At 47.5% G+C, this 22,295-nt stretch overlaps 1 protein-coding gene across 2 annotated transcripts in view; it reads left to right on the top strand.

Annotated features, from left to right (window-relative positions):
* Positions 1–19,915: 19,915 nt before the first annotated feature.
* ELAVL1 (ELAV like RNA binding protein 1) overlaps positions 19,916–22,295 on the top strand; it is a 39,816-nt gene continuing 37,436 nt past the window's right edge. For both annotated transcript variants that reach the window (XM_084221133.1, XM_084221134.1), the window contains exon 1: positions 19,916–20,004. The gene's annotated coding sequence lies outside the window, so the exon portion shown is untranslated. The remainder of the gene's footprint in view (positions 20,005–22,295) is intronic.

Below are 22,295 nucleotides of genomic sequence, written 5' to 3'. Positions count from 1 at the left end.
ATCCTATCAGCTACCACCAAGTTAATATTTTAATATTTAACCTTAGACTTGATTACAGTTTCTGCATTAATCTGTTTGAACAATTGTCAATGAAATAGGGATTTCTGGTGTTCTGTTCCATTGCCTGCACTCTGCTCTCACGGTGTCAAGTTGCTGTGAGCTTTCTGTGAATTTTGTAAACTTCATCTGACATCACTACTGCAAGAATTCTCACAGAACCCATTCATTTTACAGAACCAGTCCAGTCTTGGCTGCAAGACATGCATGTGGCATGGACTGAGCGGGTTCTGTCCCACTCAGGATATCCCAGGAATTTGTGATTCCCCGTGTGGAAACCTGCCTGTGTCATCAGCTCTTTGCTGCCCTGCAGAGCACACCTGGGGCAGCTGGTTTAGATCCAGGTGACAACATTGTTGGCACATGTGCTTGGTTGGATGCACTGGCCTTACTAAGTATGAAGACCTAAAGACCATTCTGCCCCAGCCTGTGTGTCATTTAAGTTTTCAGTAAGGGACAGAGTGAGCGCTAAACAAGCTGAGAGCAAAGTTCAAAGAGGCCAAGCAGTTACTGGTACATCAGGTACTTGCTCTGAAAAATGTGCAGTTTTTAGATATGGCAACTCCTGGGTTAAACCCTTGTGAGATGTTGTAGCTCTTTGCAAACTGCCCTTTTGTCCCAGCAGCTGTCACTGAGGTGGCAAACGGGGACAGCCACCCAGCTCAGGGGGAAATCCCCTCTCAGGTTGGTGTCTCTCAGCTGGCTGAGATCCAGACACCCCTCCAACGGGGAGGCTGGCCCTGCTTCCAGGCATCAGTGGACACATCAATAACCAACTGCCAGACCAAAGGCATCCCAAAAGATGTATTCCCATACTTTCATACAAATTAAGTTAGCAAAGAGATGTTTAGTACATCAATATACATTGCTTCTTAAGACATAAGGAGGTTATTTAAGAAAAATCATAAGAATTCAGGTGAAAAAGGAAAAATCATCTAATTTTAAGTTCTAAACCAGCACATAATTATTCCACAAAACTACACTTATCATAGAAATATTTGCATTTTATCTGGAGAAGAAAGTTTTTCTCATTACAAAAAATAAACCTCAAAGGAAAAGAGAAATATGAGCCAGTTTTTAGCACTTCTTGCTTTCTCAACAGGACAAATACAGCAATTTTAGTTACAAATATACTGCTCACTATCTCCTATTTTTTCAATATATACATGTTGAGGAAGGTATTTTTAGAATCCCTCAAAGACTACCTGTTGAAACCTTCCCCTTCCTGCTCACCCCACATAAAAAAAAAAAAAAATCAGTGATGGAGTCAGATAAAATTCATCACACCTTAAAAAGGAGAAATGCTAATTCTGTAACAGTTTAATTTCTCAAATTCAGTGCTACAGGAATATCACCTGTTCTAGCATAATTTCAAGAAATTAAGGAAGAATACTTACAGTTCACAGTTCATCTCACCATATTCTCTCAATAAATAGAAATGCAAAGATTTTGCTTATGCACTCAATGTACTTCAAATCCTGCTTGGAGATATGATTATCGTAGAATCATGGGATGGTTTGGGTTGGAAGGGACCATAAAATCCATCCAGCTCTCCATGGGCAGGGTCACCTTCCACTAGACCAGGTGGCTACAAATCCATCCAGCAGATTTATTGCAGAACATGCATTAAACACAACATATTAATGAGAACTGAATTTGTGACAAGAAGGAGATGTCTGAGCAAGAAGGTTGTAATCTCACATGATTTTTCTCTTTACATAGAGAGAGGCTTCTCCAGACAGAGCCTCTGGGCAGACAGCTCAGCCCTTTCTGTGACTGAAGGAAATTGTTTGAAGTGTCTAAATTGAGAACCAGCTACCTGTACTGCAAGAACTTTTGGATAAAACAGACATACAGAAGCCATGGATGCTGGATTCCAGCAGCAGTGGTCCTGCTTGCTCTTCACTGTTGCTCACAGATGTTTGTTCATAACTAATTATCTTGTACACAGAATTCCAACAGAAAAACTGAAAAAAGAGGAATTAAGCCAACTGCAGTAAAAAATAGTTGTTTTTATTTGATTGCCATGGCAGAGAGCAGACAATTCATAAATTCAATGTCTTACTCTGCCTCAAATAGAGCATAATTGTTTCTACAAAAACACCAAAGAACATCTTTGTGGTGTTAGAAGGGAATGGGTGGGGAGCAGGAACGGCATAATTGTGCTCACTCCAGGGGAGCAGGGAAACAGCAGGAATTACTGACAGCAACTCTGAGCAAGAAGGCAGTTTTAATTCATTCTTATAAAAGGTCCATTCAATTTCCAAATGGTTTCCAGCTTGAATCAACCCAAAATAAGATTGTGTTGCAAACTTCTAAAGCAATATACACCACCTCATTAAAACTTACACAACCCAATGTTCTTGCCAGCATGACAGGTACCTATTCAAAAAAGGTAATTTTGCAATTGGGGGGGTGTGTGGAAGTAAGATTTGTTAATTTTGACTCTCTAGAAATAATGAGGTCTGGAACACTGATAAAAAAGAAACACATCATTTCACCATTCAAAGGAAGCAGGTGAGGTGCTGAAGTCTAGAAGAACTTCTGACATTTATTAGAGAGTCAAAGCTGACTCATTAACTCTGGCAAAGCCTAGAGATATTTATCGACTGAAACCCACTGTATTACTGAAAAACAGCTCATCCCTGAAAAACAGAGGTCTGGGATCAATTCCACACACAGTAACTCCTCCAGTCACTTCAGTCAAGGATGGGGATTGTCCCACTCTGCTCTGCCCTGGGGCAGCCTCACCTCCAGTGCTGGGGGCACTTTGGGCACCACAGGATCAGAAGGATCCAGAGCTGGTGGAGAGTGCCCAAAGGAGGGACACGGAGCTGGGGAAGGGGCTGAGGAGCAGCTGAGGGCACTTGGCTGGTTCAGCTGGAGCGCAGGAGACTGAGGGGAGGCTCCTCGGGGGCTGCAGCTCCTGCCCAGGGGAGGCACAGGGGCAGGGGCTGAGCTCTGCTCCGGGACAGGGACAGGGGGCCAGGAAGGGCTGGAGCTGTGCCAGGGCTTGGCATGGAGCTCAGGGAAAGGTTCTTCCCCCCGAGGCTGCTGGGCACTGCCCAGGCTCCCCAGGGAATGGTGCCAAGGCTGCCAGAGCTGCAGGAGCTCTCAGGGCTGCTCAGGGTGGGGGTGTTGGGGTGCCTGTGCAGGGACAGGGGCTGGGATCAATGATCCCTGAGGGTCCCTTCCAATCCAGTTTATGCTGTGGTTCTGTGGCTCAGGTACCCTAATCGCTGTCATGGAGCGAGAGGCTTCACACAGGCGGCAGTGCCAAGGCAAAGCAAACCCTGGCACCCTGACTGTCTGTTGGCCGTCAGCCCGAAAACACCAGCGTCACCAGCGAGATCGGTGTGTCCGCACAGGGCCGGCAGCCGCAGGGCCCTGAGGGCCCTCGCCGGGCCCGCTGCGTTCTGAGGCCTCCAGAGGGCGTCGAGGCTGGCCCGGGAGTCAGGGAACCGCAGCGGCGCCCACACGGAGGAGAAAATCATGCAGTGCTGATAAAGCGACTGTGTGAAGTCTGTCTTAGAGGTATTGCCTGGCAATAAGCACATTGTTGGAGGTTAGGAATTTTCCTTTTATTTTTCTTTCTGTCAGGGGATTTTCTCCCATTTGTTGCCTGATGGTTAGCGGCGATACTTCAGGGACAAAAAATGTGCTGGGAGGAGGAGGAGGGACAAGCGTGCAGTTTGCTACCCCCCCTTAGCTGGGGGGGTTCCCTCAGGAAGGGCAGAGACCCTGCCAGATTTTGGCTGGGCCTGAGGGTTGGGCTCAGCTCCTCGCTCGCTCTCGGGCCGCGGGCGAGCCGGTCAGGCTGTGGCTGCGGGGAGAATTCGCTGCCGCCGCGGAGTTCTGTCCCGCACGGCTTTCTCCTTGTGGGTGAGCGGCTGCTCTCAAGAGCAGCTGTTGAGCTGGGACCTTTCCAACAGCCGACCTCACTGGGAAGGGGATCCCGACCCCACCCCTCAGGAGGGAGAGTCTCTGGCTGCTTGCGGCAGCTGCTGGTGTGTGTCCTTGGCAGGCACCTGTCTCTCAAACCGAGACACGTTCAGGTCTGTCCAGCAGGATATCCTGTCTCCAGTGGTGCCTGCAAGCAAATGCTGAGGAAAGAGGCAGCGCAGAATCCTCCCTCGCAAGTCCTCCTGCTTCAACTGCCAGCCCCCAGAATAACACAAGCCTGTCATAATTTGTCCTTTGGTAAAACTCAGAACATCTCTGAGCACTTGCTCAGCCTGCTTTTTTTCCCATTTTACTTTCTGTAGGCGCAACATCCTCCAGCATCCCACAGATACAGTGCCTATTCCCAGGATCCTCGCCCCCTCCATCTGCGTGGAAGCTATCTCCTCACAGCCTCAGTGGCAACCCAAGCTTGTGCAGTACAGCAAAAGACAGCAACAATCAGTTCCTATTCAGTGGCTTTGTTCCACTTCAGATCCAGTATTTGGTTTAAATCATCTCTCCAGGCTGAAGAGTTCCAGCCTGTTCAGCCATTCTTGCAATGGCAGCTCTGCTCTGCTTTTAATTATGAAAAATGTTTTTTGTTATTGTCACCAGCCCCAGGCCCTCCCCACTTCCTACATATCTTCTCTAAGAATCACAGAATTATTAAGGCTGGAAAAGACATCTAAGACCATTAAGTCCAACCATCTACCCAGCACCACCACCATGCTCACCACTAACCCATGTCCTCAGGTGCCACATCCAAAAAGTTTTTGACCACTTCCAGGGATGGAGACTCTGCCCTGGACAGCCTGTGCCAAGGCCTGACAACACCTTTGTGAAGCAATGTCTTAAAGACAAGAGGAACAGAAATGCGTGCCATCTTGTATCCTGAGCACAGGTGAATGGCTATAATTACACAAAATAGTAGCACAATGTTCTCTGTCCTCTATTTTTGTTTTCAATGTCTGACATTTTATAAGCTAATGCTCTGCAACATCATAAACTCCAATATTTTGAGTGGTGATGGCCAGCATAGTTTCTCATCTTGTGGAAAAGCCAGGAGAGGTTCCCCCAGGCTATATTTCTGTATGTTAACTATTCAGTCATGCATGATGGCTTCCTGTACCTCCTCACATCTGCAGAACCATGGATTATGTCACCTGCCTGCTCATCTATTTTTCAGATGATGAATATACTGACCCAGCCCTCACTGTGAAGTTTAAAATACACTGTGTGACTCATGTGCCACCATGTCACCAGCATTGCTTCCTATAATCTGGCCAAAATAGCTCCTCACATGAGAGGGAGAATTCAACATAAAACACACTGGAAACAACCCAAATATCTTCATCTCCAACCAATTCCTTCCAAATTTCACAGTGGTTCTAACAGACATTAATGCACAGACGCAAATGTGTGCTGGATCCTGGCACCTCTTACAGCCAAGAAATTAAGATTCAATTAATATCATACCATTACAGAGCTGTAAGTGATACATGTATTGCAACAACAAAATATGTACAATTTTGTTTTCCTAGCGGTCCATGAAAACTATGGGAATTGAAGTCTTCAGTCCTAGAAGGGATTTCTCCCTGCATGAACCACAGTTTATTCCAAGAGGTAATCTGGTGACCCCATTGTTCTCACCCTTCTCTACACTACAGGCACAGACAGCATTTCAAACAACATTTCCTAGCTTAAAACCCTTACTGACAATCTTGATTTGGAGCAAGAATAACAAAAGGTGGCACATGAGGTTTAGGGACTTGCTATCGCTGACATTAAACATGGACCAGGGAAGGATTGCTGCGGTAGGCAAGGAGGAAAATGTTTGTTATGGGGGCTGGATAATGGTCCTGTTCCTCCCCTGTCCTCTGCAGAACTACTACTGTGACCATGGAGCATCCAGCAAAGGTTATGAGCATTTTCTGTTACAGCTCAAGTATCTCTGCCTTTGACTGGAGCTCCTTGACAGCTCACAGGACTCCCTCCTCCAAACATCCCATCCTACACTTGGCAGTAAGTTGGTACTTGCCATTAGAAGTAAATTCTTTGGCTTAAGACAAATATCTAACCTGTATTTTCCTTTTATTTTACTTCTTGTTAGAACTCCACTTTGTGATCTTCATGGCAAAAGATGAAGTAGGTCATTAGTAGATATGTCAAATTAGCCTGGAGAAATTAGCCTGGGAAAAAAGAGGCTCAGGGAGGACCTTGTGCCTCACCACAACTCCCTGACAGGAGGGTGCAGCCAGGTGGGGGTCAGGCTGTGCTCCCAGGGAACAAGGGACCGAAGGAGAGAAACAGCTTCAACTTGTTCCAGGGGAGGTTCATGTTGGATATTAGGGGAAAATTCTGCCTGGAAAGGGTTGTCAAGCCCTGACACACGCTATCCAATGCATTGGTGGAGTCACTATCCCTGGAAATGTCTGAAAAATATGTGAATATGGTACTTAGGGACACAGCCTTGATGATCTTAAAAGTCTTTTTCAACCTAAATAATTCTGTGATTCTAGGAAATGCTAATGACAGAGTGGGTTGGAGATGCTACAGCACCCGGTGTACTGATGGTCAGTCTAGGCAGTATTCTACTCTCCCAAAGCTTCACAAACTGACTTTTTTTCTTTAAGATGTCAAATCTTGAAGAAAAAAAATCTGCTCCTTTATCAGAGCTCCTAACCTGTACCCAGTGCTGGCAAGCCTCATGCTTTCAGAAAGAGAACAAAACATTGTTGTACCCTTATAGACTAAAAGCTGCTGATGAATTTATTTATCCTTGATGCCAAAGCAGAGATATTCCTATGAAACTGATCAAAAAAATTCTATGAGCTCCATTGTCTGCTGAAGTGCTCTCAGTACATAGATTAAAAGAGCAAATCAAAGCAACTCCCTAGTTAAGCAAACTCCCAACCAGCCCAGTAGTTCAAAGCCACAAGTCTGAACAAAAGGTCTGTTTCTTTTCTTGGAAAGCATTAGCAATGTATGTCTGTAATAAATCACATGAGATGTAAAGACAATGACTCACTTCATTATCTTCAAAGTATGAGAACAAAATATTTTGCTGAGACAAAAGTCCCTCAGAAATGCTGATACCCACTGCACTTTGCTCTCTGGTGGCAGCAAGGAACAATAAAACAATAAACCTCCGCATAAATAGAACTGCAGAGGCTACAGGATTTTAGTCTGGATTTCTGTGTTATACAGGCTCATTTTACAGCTCCAAAAAGGCTCCCTTTGAGGAACAGGCCTGCAAATCAAACCTAACATCGCAAAACTAAATATGTGCGGAGCTGAGGAGCAAACATGGCAGCAGTAAAAGTTCTGGTGGCCAGAGGGAAGGAACCCTGTGGGACATGGCAATTGTTTCTGAGGATAATCACAAGGGTTAGTTCAATACATTCCAAAACTGACACCTCTACTACAAGCAGTAAAGCCCGGCAAAATCTCCATAACTTGACACTGTGCCATACCAGGAAATTTCTAATTTAATTCACCCAGAGACCTTACTGCCCAGAAGCAACATCCCTTCCTTCTTGAAGCTGCCTGAGTACTTACATTGGACAGGTCTGTTTTATCTGCTCCATCAGGCAGCCACAGGTGACAGGAACCAATTTCTCCTAAAATGATCAAAAATCTTAACTCTTATCCAGGAAATAATGTAGTTGATGAAGGCTCAGAAACACAACCATGATGTCCATGGGCAGGGCCACAAAGCCTCTGCCCAAGGATGCAGTGCTGCTGGTGAGTCATTCCTGTCAGGAGTCCCAGGGAAGTATTTGGAATGATGTAGACCAAAAGCTGAGATTTGTTAATCCTGATGCACTATTACTTCCAGAGTTACACAAGGAGAAATATGCAGCAGTAAAATTCAAGCTGCATTGAACTGTGGTGTAGCAAAGGAAGTTCCAAAATGGGGTTTAATTTTTACTATCCCATCATCCAAAATCCACATTGGAATGCCAGGATTACAGTAACTGTAAAGGCATGGAGAACACTGAAGTTAGAGACAACAAAGTCTTTTCAATGAAACATTTGCTACACAAATCATAGAGGATCTTAATCTTTACTGCCTTGACTGCGTGATTGGCATACAAGAAACACTGAGGGGCTGGAGCGTGTCCAAACATGAGAATGGAGAGCTGGAGAAGGGTCTGGAGCACCAGGAGCAGCTGAGGGAGCTGGGGAGGCTCAGCCTGGAGAAAAGGAGGCTCAGGGGCTCATGGGGGACCTTCTGGCTCTGCACAACTCCTGACAGGAGGGGACAGCTGGTGGGGGGTCAGGACCTGCTCCCAGGAACAAATGACAGGACAAGAGCAAACAGCCTCAAACTGTGCCAGGGAAGGTTTAGGCTGGACATAAGGAAGAATTTCTTCCCTGAAAGAGTGGCGAAGGGTTAGAACAGGCTACCCAGGGCAGTGGTGGAGACACCAGCCTTGGAAGTGTTCCAAAAATGATTTGACATGGCCCTTGGGGATATGGTTTAGTGAGCATGGGGGGATTAGCTTAAAGGTTACACTTGATAGTTCTGAAGGTATTTCACAGGGCTAATGATTCTGTGATAAGCAAATACCATCAATACTTGTTGCCAACTAAAACTGCCCGAGGTTTTAATCCATGTTCCCTTTCTGAATGTTTGCTGTTAGGACAGGCTGGGGAATAAGTTCCTCTGTTGCCAGGCAGAACCACAGCCTGGCCCAGTGACCTGGACTGGACAGGGCCAGAAGGGACAGCTCACCTGGGCCAGTAGCCACAGATGCTTACATGAGAGTTTGCTCTCTGGTAGAGCTCACTCCACAGATGAGTTAGACTTAAACTGTACATGGCTGAGTGCTTAAAAAAAAAAAAAAAAACCAAAAAAGCTAACAAGTCAAAAACGTTGTATTTAACAGACCCAGCTTCCAGGCAGGGAATGTAGCAATATACCAGTTTAGCATCACCCTGCAGCCAGGCAGTTTGTAAAGACAGACTGACTAATGCAGGTCAATCCATGATATAACACTGAGACCACAACTGATTAGACATGGAACTGAGATAAAGTCACATAAATTGTGGGAGCCCAGGAAATTCTTCCAGCTGCCCTGGAGGGCCCAAGACCCCTGCCAGGGGTGTCAGAGACCCTGGCACAGAGCCCAAAAATGCCTGTGGTTTTGATTATGACCGGTGGAGCAAGTTACCAACCTTAGATGAAGATCTGCAAGCCATGACAAATTAAGTAGAATGATAGTGAATTTATCACAAGGTGAAAAAGTAGATTTTAGGGGTTTTAGAATGGGGATTCAGGGGGGCAAGACGGAGGGATCTGGGCGTGTCCTGCCTTTCTTCTTCTTCTTCTTGGCCTCCATCTTCTGCTGTGATGTTGGCACTTTTAGATTGGTTTAGAGTAGAAGCTCACTGTCTAACATAGGTGATAGGTATTGAGAAGTAATTGTAAACATTGTATAGGTAGTTTTTAGTATAAAGACATAACAGTACCCCGGGGGCAGGCAGAGTGCCTCTGACTGTCCTGCTGAGCGGACCTCGGCAGGACAGGAGACAGAATTTTATAGATAAGATACAATAAACAACCTTGAGACCGAGAAATGAAGAGCCCTGACTCTTTCTTCTAGTGCCAGACTGGGAAAAGAGACTTTTGAATTTTTCTTGGGGTCACTCTGACCAGCTAGAGACCCCGACAATAAATCAGACAGTAAATTCCAAGCAAATAAACAAATGGCTCTTGAATTCCTAGCAATTGAGTTTAAATTGCAAAAATACTTCTTGCCCGGCATGACCAGCCCAACTCCATAATCTTAGTATGCTACAAAATAAAAAGTAAACGCTGGATTTTTGTAGGTATTGTTTCAGTTACTGTCTCAGTTTGGAGACAAATTAAGGAGAAAACACTCTGAAATGTTTCCTCTAAAGAGAAGGGCGCCAGTAATCCTTTTTGCTAATGAGATATGAAAACCAGTGGGTGAAAGTGAAAAACCCCCAAACTGTTTATTAACGAAGAAAAAACCCAAGAAGGTGCCCGCAAGGCACAGAAAAGGATTGTACAAATGCCAGATGTGGAAGTTTGAAACCTTAACCCCATCCCCCAGCAGGGCGCTGGCCGGGAGGCGGCGATGGCGGCTGCCCCCCTTTGTCTCGGGGAATGGGAGGAACAGGAGCGAACGCAGAGACTCGGGAGGAATAGACGGCAACCTTTCTGGCACTGGACTCTTCCTCACAGCAAGAATAACTCGTGGTTTTTAGGGCCCTCTCTTGTGTTGGTTCAGCTTCTCCGAGATCGGTTCGGGGCGGCCCAGCTCCCTGGACGGGCCGAAAAAACTCCAAACTCGAGACAGTTCAAGGAAAACAAACAAACAAACAAACAAACAAAAGCTGCCAAGAGGATTCCCGGTGCAGCCTCCAGGCCAGGGGAACAGGGAAAAACCCCTTCTTGTTTCGAGCTGGCAAGCAGCTAATGCCAGAAAAGGAGCAATGCGGTGTCCCGGTCACGGCGCAGCCCGAGCGCCCGGGCAGAGAGGGTTTGAATGGCCCCGCGCAGCTCCGCGCCCCTCCCGGGCCCGTCTCACAGCCACAGCAGCCGCTTTGGGGCACAAAGCAGACGATTCGGGAATAAAGTATCATCATTAAATCACCTCACCACAACGGCAACCACAGCTATACTGAAAGAAAATATAACCCTGCTGTTCCTACCTTGGAAATTTTATGGCAGAGCTGTTTTAGAAAACAAATAAATGATCTTTTCATGTATCCCTAAGTCATTAACTTAGAACCCTACTTCTGCATTCAGCAGCTCTAGTTTGCTGCTATGTGAAAAACGCCAATCACTTGTTTTTAAAATTTTAAAAGTTTAATAGTAATAAAATGGTTATAAAAAGAGTAATATAACTAGAGTAATAATAATTTGGACAGTTTGGATTAGGACAATATGAGACAACAGAAACAAAGAGTTATGGACGTCTGGGTATCTTTTTCTAGGCAACATAAACGTGAAAAAGGACACACGTTAACAGAGGAGTAACCCTCAAAAACAACAGCCTGTTGCGCATTCATACACCTCATACACGATGCATAAATTCCATTCAAACGCAGGATTGTGTCTGGGCAGTGTCAGCTTCTTCCTCTGAATCCTAACGGCGTCTTCAGGGCTGAGCAAGGCGGGAAGAAGTTTATTTCTTCTAATAATGTGCAATAAATTATTTTTCTCTGAAAGATTGAGGTGTCCTGTGGCTGCCATCTCGGTGCGAGTCCTTTTTTTAAAAAGAACATCTTACACAGCACAGTTTCTATTTTAACATTATGTTATAACCTAAAACTATGTTTAATACACTACTTAAGAAAATTAATACAGCATAACTTTCTAACATATCACATATAATATTCATTTTAATATTTGCAAAAAGCCAATCATAAAATATGCATTTTTTACAAGCTAGATTTAAATTAAAGCTATATCATCCATATTAGCTGGGACATGGCAGTGGGGTAGCTCATGAAGAAACCCAAAACTGAAGGAAGGAAAAGCATTAGGGTCCATTCCTTGTAACAGCCAACAGAGCAAGGTCCCTAAAATGATGCTGTTAAATTGCATGAGGAAAACTGATTTAAGAACGTGCTCTAAAAGCCTTTATCACATTATATGTTCTCTCCTGACCAAGGAAGACAGAAAACTATCACAGCATTCCTCCTCTTGCCGTACCTCCATCTCTCATGTATATTCTATTCTGAGGCCATGGTTCACATCAACATTCAAATAATAGAGCTTTTATTTTTTAAAAGTTAACACTTGCAAAGATTTTACAAATATTTTATAGTGCCATTTGTTTCCATGCTTAGTTATTTAATTGCAAAGGTGAAGTTACGTTAAAAGTTATTTCTTCCAGCTTCAGAAACTATTGAAATTCAGTCACTAGTAAAAAGTTACATTTAAAACAAAACATTTTAAAATTTGATACTAGCATTACTGTAATAATTGCAAACATTAGTTTCCATTAATGAGAAGAACCTTGAAGACAGAAACAAGAATCATCATGCCTTGTAAAGAGACTTCAAAACAGAAGAATTTGTACACCCAAAAATCCATAAACTCAAAAAGCACTGGGCTGTAAGCCTTTAAACCCTGACAGCTTTCCATTCTCCCAAGATACAGGATTCTGTCATTTGAAAAGAAATCTGGGTCTACATCAGGGCCCTGGCTTCAGTTTATTATAAAATTTAGCTCTTCAAATAAACCAAACCTTGAGGTGCAGGTAACCTCTAATGAGCAGGGTAATTCCTTAAAAAATAAAGCAATGCAGAGGTGAAGATCTTGTCACATTTATAAAGAGAAATTATTTAGTCACATTGGCTTCCCCCCCATCCCCTTCCTTTTTACACAGCACTGTTATTAAAAGCTGGTTTAGAGCTTTGTCTAATAGCTAGGTAAGTAGCAAAGATGCAAACATCAAATGCATGAGCTTAACCGATAAAATAGGGAAAAATTATTCTTTATTGCCCTCAGGCAGATCTTGAGGCATTGTGATGTCACAACGAGAGAGTCTGACTTTCTTCAGCAGCCCAATGCTCATCTGGTTCAAACTCTGTTCCAGATTGCAAGGCAAGATGTATTCTATTGCCATCTGTATGGCAGTTGTCTGGTGTCAAGTGGGCAATGCTCCTTATCTCTCTTCCTGAATGATCATAATCAACAGGGGACATCTGCTGATAAGGGCCTATTGAATGTCACCACATGACTGATAAGAACTATAGCATGCCATTGTGAGATGCTCCGCCCAGAGGGAGGAGCCAAGCAGTGCCATGCAGATATAACCTGCAAGGTTCTGACACCAAGACAGCCTTTGCTCCACTGGACTCCCCAGAGGAACAGCAGCTGCTTCTACTTCCACGGGTCTTTGGAGGAAGAATACACCCCTTTCCTACAGGACTCACCTGCTCCAACAGAACCACACCTGACACTCCAGGAGGACTGCAGCTCCTTTTCCAACCGGACTGCTACCAACACCCTGACCCACAGGGTGTCAGGTTGTGTTCTGACTCTGACAGTGTTGTTCTGGTGTATTGCATTGTTGTATTTTATAATTTTATATTTTTTCCCTTTCCCTATTAAAGAACTGTTATTTCCTGCTCCCATGTTTTTGCCTGAGAGCCCCTTATTCATGCCAATTCAGAGGGGTGGGGAGGGTTTGCATTCCCCATTTCAGGGGAGGCTCCTGTCTCCTTTAACAGGCACCTGTCTTTCCAAACCAAGACAACTCCATTGCACCTTTTCCCACACCAATCCTCCAGGCAGCAGCAGCAACGCACACATCTACTGCTGAACTCTGACTGGAACAAGAGCTCGTGTTGGGACACAGCAGACCAACAGTACAGGACAATTAATTATCATATAATTGTCATATAAGACAGGTGACAGTTACCCACATCACAGCCAGCTCAGCAAGCTGCAGAGGAAGGATGGGAAGGGCCTGTCAGCACCATACTGGGATGTGGCACCATCTGAAGGCCATGCTGGAGGAGCCTGGGGCCATTTGGAATCAGTCTGGGCCACAGCTGAGTGCTCACACATGATCATGGTGGCTGATATGCCTCAGCTTCAGCTGGGGATGAATTTTCCCCAGGAGCTCCAGCGCTTTGCAGCATCTCCAAGCTGTTCTTGTGGGGGATTTTTGAGAGATTGTGCTTGGCTTCTGTCATGGAATCTTATAAAATTTTGCCAGAGGAGGTTTAGACTGGATATTAGAAAAAGGTTCTTCCCCCAGTGGGTAGTGGGGGGGTTCAATGCCCCGGGGGAAAGTGTTGAGGTGTCCTGTGCAGGGCCAGGAGTTGGACTTGATGATCCATTTGCTCCCTATGCAGGAGGTTCTATGAATCTACGATGCTATGAAATAATATATTCAAATGATATTTATTTTGTAAGCCATTTAAAGCAGATAAATCAATTAAGGCTTAGCCAGCCTTTGAATACAAATTCATGATGTCAGACAGAGCTGGTGCTACCCAACTGGAACTTTGAAGATTTTAGAACACTTAGCTCAGATACAGAATCCCTCACATACTGAGGCAAGGGCTCTCAGCCTCCAGGAGCTCCCTTGGGCATCCTACCTAACAGGAAGAGTCCTCAGCTGCAGACCTACTGCTCCAAGGAGGGCTGACCCCACTGACAGCCTGGCAGGGCTCTACCACAGCCTGGTCAGATCTGACCAATGGTCAGGAACGGTTACGCTCACCCTCCCTGGTGGGCTCTGACCTGCTGCCCACCACAGCCACTCTGAAACGTGGTGGGGTTCAGCCTGCACAGAGAGGTCAGTGATTCATCCCTGAAGCCATGCCACAGCTCAGGCCAATCCACGTCCCTGCAGGGGGAACACCTGCACAAGTGCTGAGGACATGGTCTCCTGACTGCTCTGACACCTAGCAAGCTCCTGACTGGATGACTGGAGTTTCTGAAGTTAACCCCTTTGAGAGCCACAGCTAATGTGGGTCATGTGAGCAGACATCCTTAAGACACCCTAGCTATTCAGAAAAGAGTTCAGCATGTAAACACAAACCATCTTGTTGGAAACAGGAGCAAAATATCCCAGCCATCAGCAGTGCCACTGGAGAGCCACACACATGTGACACAGCAGCCAGCACAGCCACACACTGACCAGCTCCACGTCCTCCTGCTGTTGTTGCCCAGGGCTGGGGCAGCTCTGCAGGTGGGGTCTCACCTGAGCACAGGGGCAGAGGGGCAGAATCCCCCCCTCCCCTGCTGCCCAGGCTGGGGGCTCAGCCCAGCACAGGGGGGGTTTCTGGGTCAGTGCCCATGGCCAGGGCAGGCTGAGCCTCTCACCCACCAACACCCCAGGTCCTTCCCCCAGGGCTGCTCCCGATCCGTTCTCTGGATTTGTGGTTGGAACGCTTGATCTCAAGACTAATAAACCACTCTCCAATAACATTTTTAAAGCACCCATCAGGCTCTTCAAAACTCCCCACTGCTAGTTCATACTACCACACATAGTGCCAAAGTAAGTGGTAGGTTTTGTCAAACATTCAAAAGTATCAAAAAAACAGGTGCTTTCCCTAAGCTGTTGGGGAAACAAAAAAAGTAAATTAATCAGTATGTTTGCTGTACATTTTACTACTGCTTAATATCTTCCTGGAAAATGGGAACTGGAAAATTATAATAAATGTAATTAATATTGTCTGACAGTCTGACAAAGTATTTTTTTCACCAACAGCTCACCAGACAGATACAACAAATTCATTCACAACCAGAATAAAACCACACACAACCACAAGCTTCATAAATTATGAGCTTGAAATAAAGATGACTCCTGGCAACCAGGAAAGCTTCTGGCTTGCTTCCTCACATTTTGTTGTTTTTCTGTTAAATCTTTTACCTGCTGATAAATTTTAAAGGAGATTATTTCAGAATCTAGGCTAATAGATGGTGCCTGCTGCACAACAAACATCTGGGGGGAATATTTACAGAGGTAATTAATACATGAAGGAAAAGAGAAACCAAAGAAAGAGTGAGGGATAAATCAGCTTTAATAACAACTTATAATAACTGCACATTTAAATTGAATTAAAACTTTTCCACATCTATCTGCAAATGATTAAGTGTGGCTCATTTAATTAGAGCAGCTCAGTACAGAGAAGCCTGAACCAACACATTCCTCAGCCATTGTGCTGCTGGTGGCAGTGCTGCTTCAGGGCTCACACAGCCATGCCCAGCATTTTCTTCACTGACCTCAGGAAATCCAGAAAGAGTTCTCATACAAGTAACTGGGAATGTAAATGAGGGTGATCTTTCTGCAGCACAACTAGAGACAAACATGCTCCAGGTGACATAATTCACCTCACAAGTGAAATGACAGCAGAGGCAGAACAAGAACAGCAGTTACAGGTAACCTCAGGGAAGGTGACTCCCATGGGAGTGAAGCAGCAAGGGTGAGTCCATCCTTCTCCAAATGGCCAGAAGGGAATTCCAAAGAGGGCAAACTGCTCCAGACAGTGGATATTATTCCTCCTCAGAGGAGGAAATGACATTTGGAACAAAGACAAAAGCATGAAGGAACAGGGCACCAGGAAGACCGAGGCGAGCACAAGGAAACACCACAGAAAGAAAATTTATCTAGAAGGATGCTGTCAGTGAAGCAATACAGGAGCCCTCAAGTCTGGGTGATGGAGCCACAAACCCAAAGATGAGGGATCAGAAAAGGTTGATAAGCAAAGCCTTGGAACAGAGCTGGGGCACATGTTAAGAGAGGCAGGGGTGAACCACAGAATAATGGAGAACAGGGGCTGAAAGCCTGTGGAGAGGAAGACACAGGAGAGTGAAGGTGAACTCATAGAGGTGAGGAATCAGAGAACAACATATGAAACCCCGAAGAAGGGAGAGAAATCCAGACACAGAGGAGCCAAGGAGGGATGGCTGGTAGATGCCAGAGCACCTTTTTAGGGGGAATAACAGAATCAGGGAATGGTTTGGGCCTGAAAGGGACCTTAGAGCCCATCCTATTTCACCCCTGCCATGGCAGGAACACTTCCCACTGTCCCAGGCTGTTCCCGGCCTCAATGTCCAGCCTGGCCTTGGGCACTGCCAGGGATCCAGGGGCAGCCACAGCTGCTCTGGGCACCCTGTGCCAGGGCCTGCCCACCCTGCCAGGGAACAATTCCTGCCCAAGATCCCATCCAGCCCTGCCCTCTGGCAGTGCTAAGCCATTCTCTCTTGTCCTGGCATACCGGGCACTTGTCCAAAACACTTCTGCAGCTCTCCTGGAGCCCCCTTAGGCACTGGAAGGGACTCTGAGGTCTCTCCTCTTCTCCATGCTGAACATCCCCAGCTGTCTCATGTTGAATAAGGGCAGGAGATCAGGGCATTGGCAGCTGCCCAGGACGCTCCAGCACCCGCAGTACCCCTGTGTCCTGAGGTCAGCAGCCCATTAGGGGCCAAACAAAAAGCACCCAAAAAATTCCACGGCCGGGCCAGCCGGTGCCGCCATTTCACTCATGAGGGCTCGGGGGAAGCGGGACTGGCATGGGCGGGGCCATGACAGACCCCGCCCCCTCCGCCGGCCGCCATTTCAGAGGCGCGCCGGGGTGGCGGGCCGTGTTGTCCTGCAGCGGCCGAACGGCGCCGCCGGAGGGGGTAACGACCCCACCGCGGGGTACCGGCGCTGCTCTCCGGAGCTTCGCAGCTTTCACAGCCACCGGAGCCTGGGGCCTCAGCTGCTACGGAGCCGGCACTGCCCCCTACGAGCGTGTGCGGGGGCTGCCGCTCACGGCTGTAACCGGGAGAGTGCAGCCGAGATAGGGCGACTTCTGGAGCCTCCCTGCTGTTCTGCGTGGCGTCTGCGCTGTTAGGAATCCATCCGTCCGTCCGTCCGTCCGCCCGTCCATCCTCGCCTTCTGTAACCCGGAGTGCCCAGATGAGGGCACTTGGCTAGTTCAGCTGGAGCACAGGAGACTGAAGGGAGGCTCCTGCCCAGGGCAGGCACAGGGGCAGGGGCTGAGCTCTGCTCTGGGACAGGGACAGGGGGCCAGGAAGGGCTGGAGCTGTGCCAGGGCTTGGCATGGAGCTCAGGGAAAGGTTCTTCCCCCCGAGGCTGCTGGGCACTGCCCAGGCTCCCCAGGGAATGGTGCCAAGGCTGCCAGAGCTGCAGGAGCTCTCAGGGCTGCTCAGGGTGGGGGTGTTGGGGTGCCTGTGCAGGGACAGGGGCTGGGATCAATGATCCCTGAGGGTCCCTTCCAATCCAGGAAATTGGGATTTTATGATTCTATGTTTATTCACAGGCAGGTACAACCATTTGTCCTTATGCTGCTGCTTCCATCCGTCAATTCCCACTGCACATTTTCCTCCTGTGTCAGAACCACGTTCACCAAGGGCTTCCTGGGTCACCCTGTTTTCACTGAGCTTTTTTCATGTTTCAAGATATCCCAAGAAATGACATGACCAAAAATACCTGTGACATTCATGTTGCATTATCTTGAGATGATTTCAGACATGATACTTGGCTTTACCTTGCTAGAGTTCCACATAACCATGAAACCTTCAGGCTGATGTTTTCATATTGAACTGAAACACTATAACAGACCATTAATATATAGCAGAATATAACATAATAGCAGAAAGAGATAAGTCCTTTAAAAACTGACACACTGTTTCAAAGGACACCTTTTAATTGCCAGCACATCTTAAATAAGAGTTTATGGTGATAGATGAAATTATGAGATTACGCTGTCAAAAGATAAAGGCATCAACACTCTGTGCAGTGTTGTGCTCATGGCCTCAATTTTTGAAGATTTGAGACCAACCTCATGTCCAAGAATGGGATTGTTAATTAAAACCTGGATGATGCAAGGAAAACATCGAATTTACAGTAAAAGAAAGCTCCCACTGATGTGAATGACAATATTGTGATTTTGGGGCTGGCAGGATGAGCAACTAACAGATGCACAAACGTCTTTAATGTTTTATGAGGCCTTGAAGGATATTTCCAAACCTGTCAGGCTTGGAATTTTCATGTGAGGATTCCCCATCTGGCACTGAGAGCTATTGTAGAGAGGAAAAGAAAATGGCAGTGTTTTTAACATCGGACTTAATCTAACATCCTCAGTAGGCTCTTCATGGAGCTGAACATTAGTATCTCTGTCACACTGTGCCCGTTGCATATGGCAGAGGCTGGGCTGTCCCTGGCTGTGGAAGATCAGGACATGGCCCAATGTAACAGGGCCACTTGGCAGGGTTTCTGGGCACTTAAACCAAAAAACATCAGTGCAACCATGTTGGGAATTTACCAGACAAGGTCTTGCTAGAAGCCACATCAGGATAGGCAGAGAAAGATAATTGTATTTTCACTGAGTAATGTGCCTCATATTCCAGTAGACAGAAATACCAAAGAACACAAACTCCCATCTTGCTGCAATTCCCATCCTTCGGGTGAGATTCTCACTTTTCTAGACTCAAGAAAGGAGCTAGAGAAGGAGAAATTTGATTTTCAGGTATGTCACTCAACTAAGTAAAACTCAAATGATGAGTTGTCTGTGAATGAAAAGGAACATCATTCATTGTAATGCAGAAGTATTCTGATTTTTCTTCCCCGAAGATGAGCACCTTAACACAGGATTTACAGACCTGAAACTTACATGTCACACACATGCTGCTTTGTACCGGGGTATTTTTGCAGAGAACTGTTGGCAATGACAAAAAGACTTCTTTTTCTGTAGAATGTGGAATTTTACTCTCACAGATGTCTCCTGTGCAGGGAAAATAGGTGCAGATACAAAGGGATGCCCTTGGCTACGAAAAGTGGAAACGGAAGAGGGAAAACTCTTGGGCAGCTGGTCCCTTCGGGGCACTGCAAATTTCTCAGAGCACAGCGAAGCGCTGGCCACCAGTTTCTCTGACATCTCATCATTTGCATCTCATTTACACAGAAAGCATTTAATCTCCTAACCAGTCACCAGCATTCCCGTGGGGTGTGCCCGTGGAGATTCCCTGTGCCCGGGCTCCGGCTGACCCTGGTCCTCAGCCGAGGAGAGGCTCGGCTACCGGGAGCGCTGCCCGCAGCCGCCGGGCCCAGGGCTGCCGTGCTCCATCTCCCACCCGAGCCTGGCTCCCTGGCACAGGGCACCGCTCGCGTTCCTCCTGCTCCAAGAGCCCGGCCGACCGCAGGAGGCACTTTCTCCTCCGAGCTCCTTTCCACAGAGCAGCCGGACCCGCGGCCGGAGCGCACCGGCCGTTCCCGCAGCCCCGGGCCGCCCTGAGGAGATCGCTCGGTTACGTTGTCGGGCCCTTCGGCCCCGGCCCCCGGCCCCGGCCCCCTCCCCCCGGCGCGCGGTAGGCTCCGCCTCCGGCCGGCACTTGACGGACGGGCGGAGGAGCCAATGGCGCCCGGGGCACGTGCGCGCGGCAGCCAATGGGTGTCGGCGGGCGGCGCGGGGGCGGGGCCGTGGCGCTGGAGCGGCTCGTTGTGCGCTGCGGACCGATCGCCTCCCGCTGCCCGGGTCCGGCCGCCGCCGCCGCAGGTGAGGCCGCGCGCGGGGCCGCGGCGCCGCGCCTGAACAGCTCCGGCGGCACCCGCGGGGCCGGCGCGGGAAGGAGCGGCCGACGGGGAGCGGGCGGCCGGGCCGAGGCCTGGGCCTGGCAGGGTAGCCCGGCCTGTGGGGGGAGGGGCCGCAGGGCAGCGCGGGCCCGGGGCGGCGGGCGGGCGGCGGGGTCGCGGCCTGCGGGGCCCGCGGGGGCCGGATGGGGACGGGCGGGGAGCGGGTCCCGAGGCCGCCGTGCTTGCGGCGGGAAGGCCGCGGGTCGCGGTGCCGCGATGCGCGGCGGGTCCGCGCCGCGTCTCAGGGCCTTTCTCCGTGCGGTTAATGGCCTCATGTTTCATGTTTATTTTTGCCGTGTCTGTGCGGACAGAGCTTTTGAATTTCCCACGTTGGGGAGGACTGGCGCGGCGTTGTTGACTGGCGGTACCCGAGGGTCCATGCCAGCGCGGTCAGTGCCGGGTGGCATCAGTGCTGGCAGCGGGTCCGCTGCTGGTGTGGCGAGTGCTTGGGGCCGCAGGAATCAGGGCTAAAGCAGCAGCCACTGCTGTTTGTGCCCGTGGGAGCGATTCAGTGCAGAGCGTTTGCTCAGTTTCAGCGGCTGGAGGAGGCAGGACTGTCCTGGGCGCACTTTCACGGCAGTACGTATGAGGGCTGGCGTGGGACAGCCGTGGGGAGCCGTGCTCCTGCCGGGTTCTGCACTGCTGGGAGTGCAGGAGCGTTTGTTGGGCACAGAGTTGTATCCGAGACTTGCTGGGAAATGAAGCGCGGTTTGTTTCATGAGGACATGCGCTGGGATCCTATGATCTCTTAATGAGGCATCTGTGGAAAACAAAAAAGGAAAGAGTTGGGAAGGGTAGGGATTAATTCCTTTTGTTTCCACCTGTTGTTGTTATGTTTGATCACTTTTTGAGGTCTTTCTAGTTTTGTTCATTTTACTCCCTGGTGGTGGGTATTGACTACTCATGTTGCTCGGTTCTCACCTCTTTACAAGTTGTTGCTTCCCTGTACTCCTGTTTTAACCACTTTTTTTTCTGGGGCTGTGTGAACTGTTCTGTGATTGTTACATTACAACTAGGATGATGCACATGTTCCATAGTCTTTATCAAACCAGTAGAGTTGATGGGATTTCTTAGATTCCTGTTGAGTCCTGGGTTATGTCTATATGTGTGATGAATAATAAAATCAAGAGTTCTGAGCCTGTAAGTCTGTGCTGCATGAGATGTTACTGTGAGTGTCCTGTGTTTTGTTCTGGAGCAGAGTAACTGTGTATATAATGATCCCAGTGCTCCTGTGGTTTCCATGATTCAAGGTGTTCAGCGGTCCGCAGTTACAGCTGTGGTTGCAGTAGCTCTTTCCAGGCCTGACTGGAATATGAACAGGAACATCTTAAGCTGGTATGATTGTTAAAAGTGTTGTGCAGTGAGTTTATAGCCCTGCTGTGGGTGGTTCTGCAGGACCAGATGAACTCCTTAGGGAGTTGTCTTGTGTGGTACCAACTTTGTGAAAGCAGCAGCAGCAGTAAGCACAGTCTGAATGGAAACGTGAATATGGTGTGTAGCAGCTTACTTATCTGTGTTTGGTGCTGACATGAACTTAATGGGAAATGTGCTCTGTGCTCTGAATTCAAGCACTATTTTCTTTCTGTTTCTTGCATGTTATATCACTTGTTTTTTTTCTTTTGGAAAAAGCCATCCTTGTCTTGACCTGAGACATGCCATTTTACTTTCAGAATCCATCTCTTTCAGCTGTTGTACCAGCCTACTTTCTCTCTTGAAGCTTTGGTCTCTGTCTTGTTTCTTGCTTATTTGTTGTGAGCTCTCTGAATTGATTCCCTCAGTTACTGGCTGTCACTCTGACCACATGTAGATAAGCTGCCTGTGAAGTTGGTAGACTTTTAGTCACCAAGTTTAGAAAGCTCAAACTTGCTATGTTTTTAGACTTCAAGAAGAAGTTCAGAGAAGCTGTTCTTTCTGCACTTCCAGGTACTTTAGAAGGAGCCTGGAAGGCATTTAGGGAGAATGACAGGAGAGGTGATAAATTTTGACTTGTGCTGAAAATGATCAGGGCATTTCTGTCTCTTGTGCAGTTCTGTATTCAGGCACCTGCAAGCTTCAAACTGCTGGCCTAAATGATCCATTTGAGTATACAACCTCATTATATGTAGGTGATGTATGCAAAAATAGATTCTAATATTTTTTTTTTCTGAGGAGATAGGGTGGAAATAAGCTGTACTGAGAAGGCAGAGATGTTTTTCATATGTGGGGGTTTACTGC

Source organism: Fringilla coelebs (genome assembly GCF_963513975.1).
Source record: "Fringilla coelebs genome assembly, chromosome: 24".
In the NCBI taxonomy this organism is placed as follows: Eukaryota; Metazoa; Chordata; class Aves; order Passeriformes; family Fringillidae; genus Fringilla; species Fringilla coelebs.
Note: the sequence above shows the minus strand (reverse complement) of the source record. Positions and strands in the feature narration are given on the sequence as shown.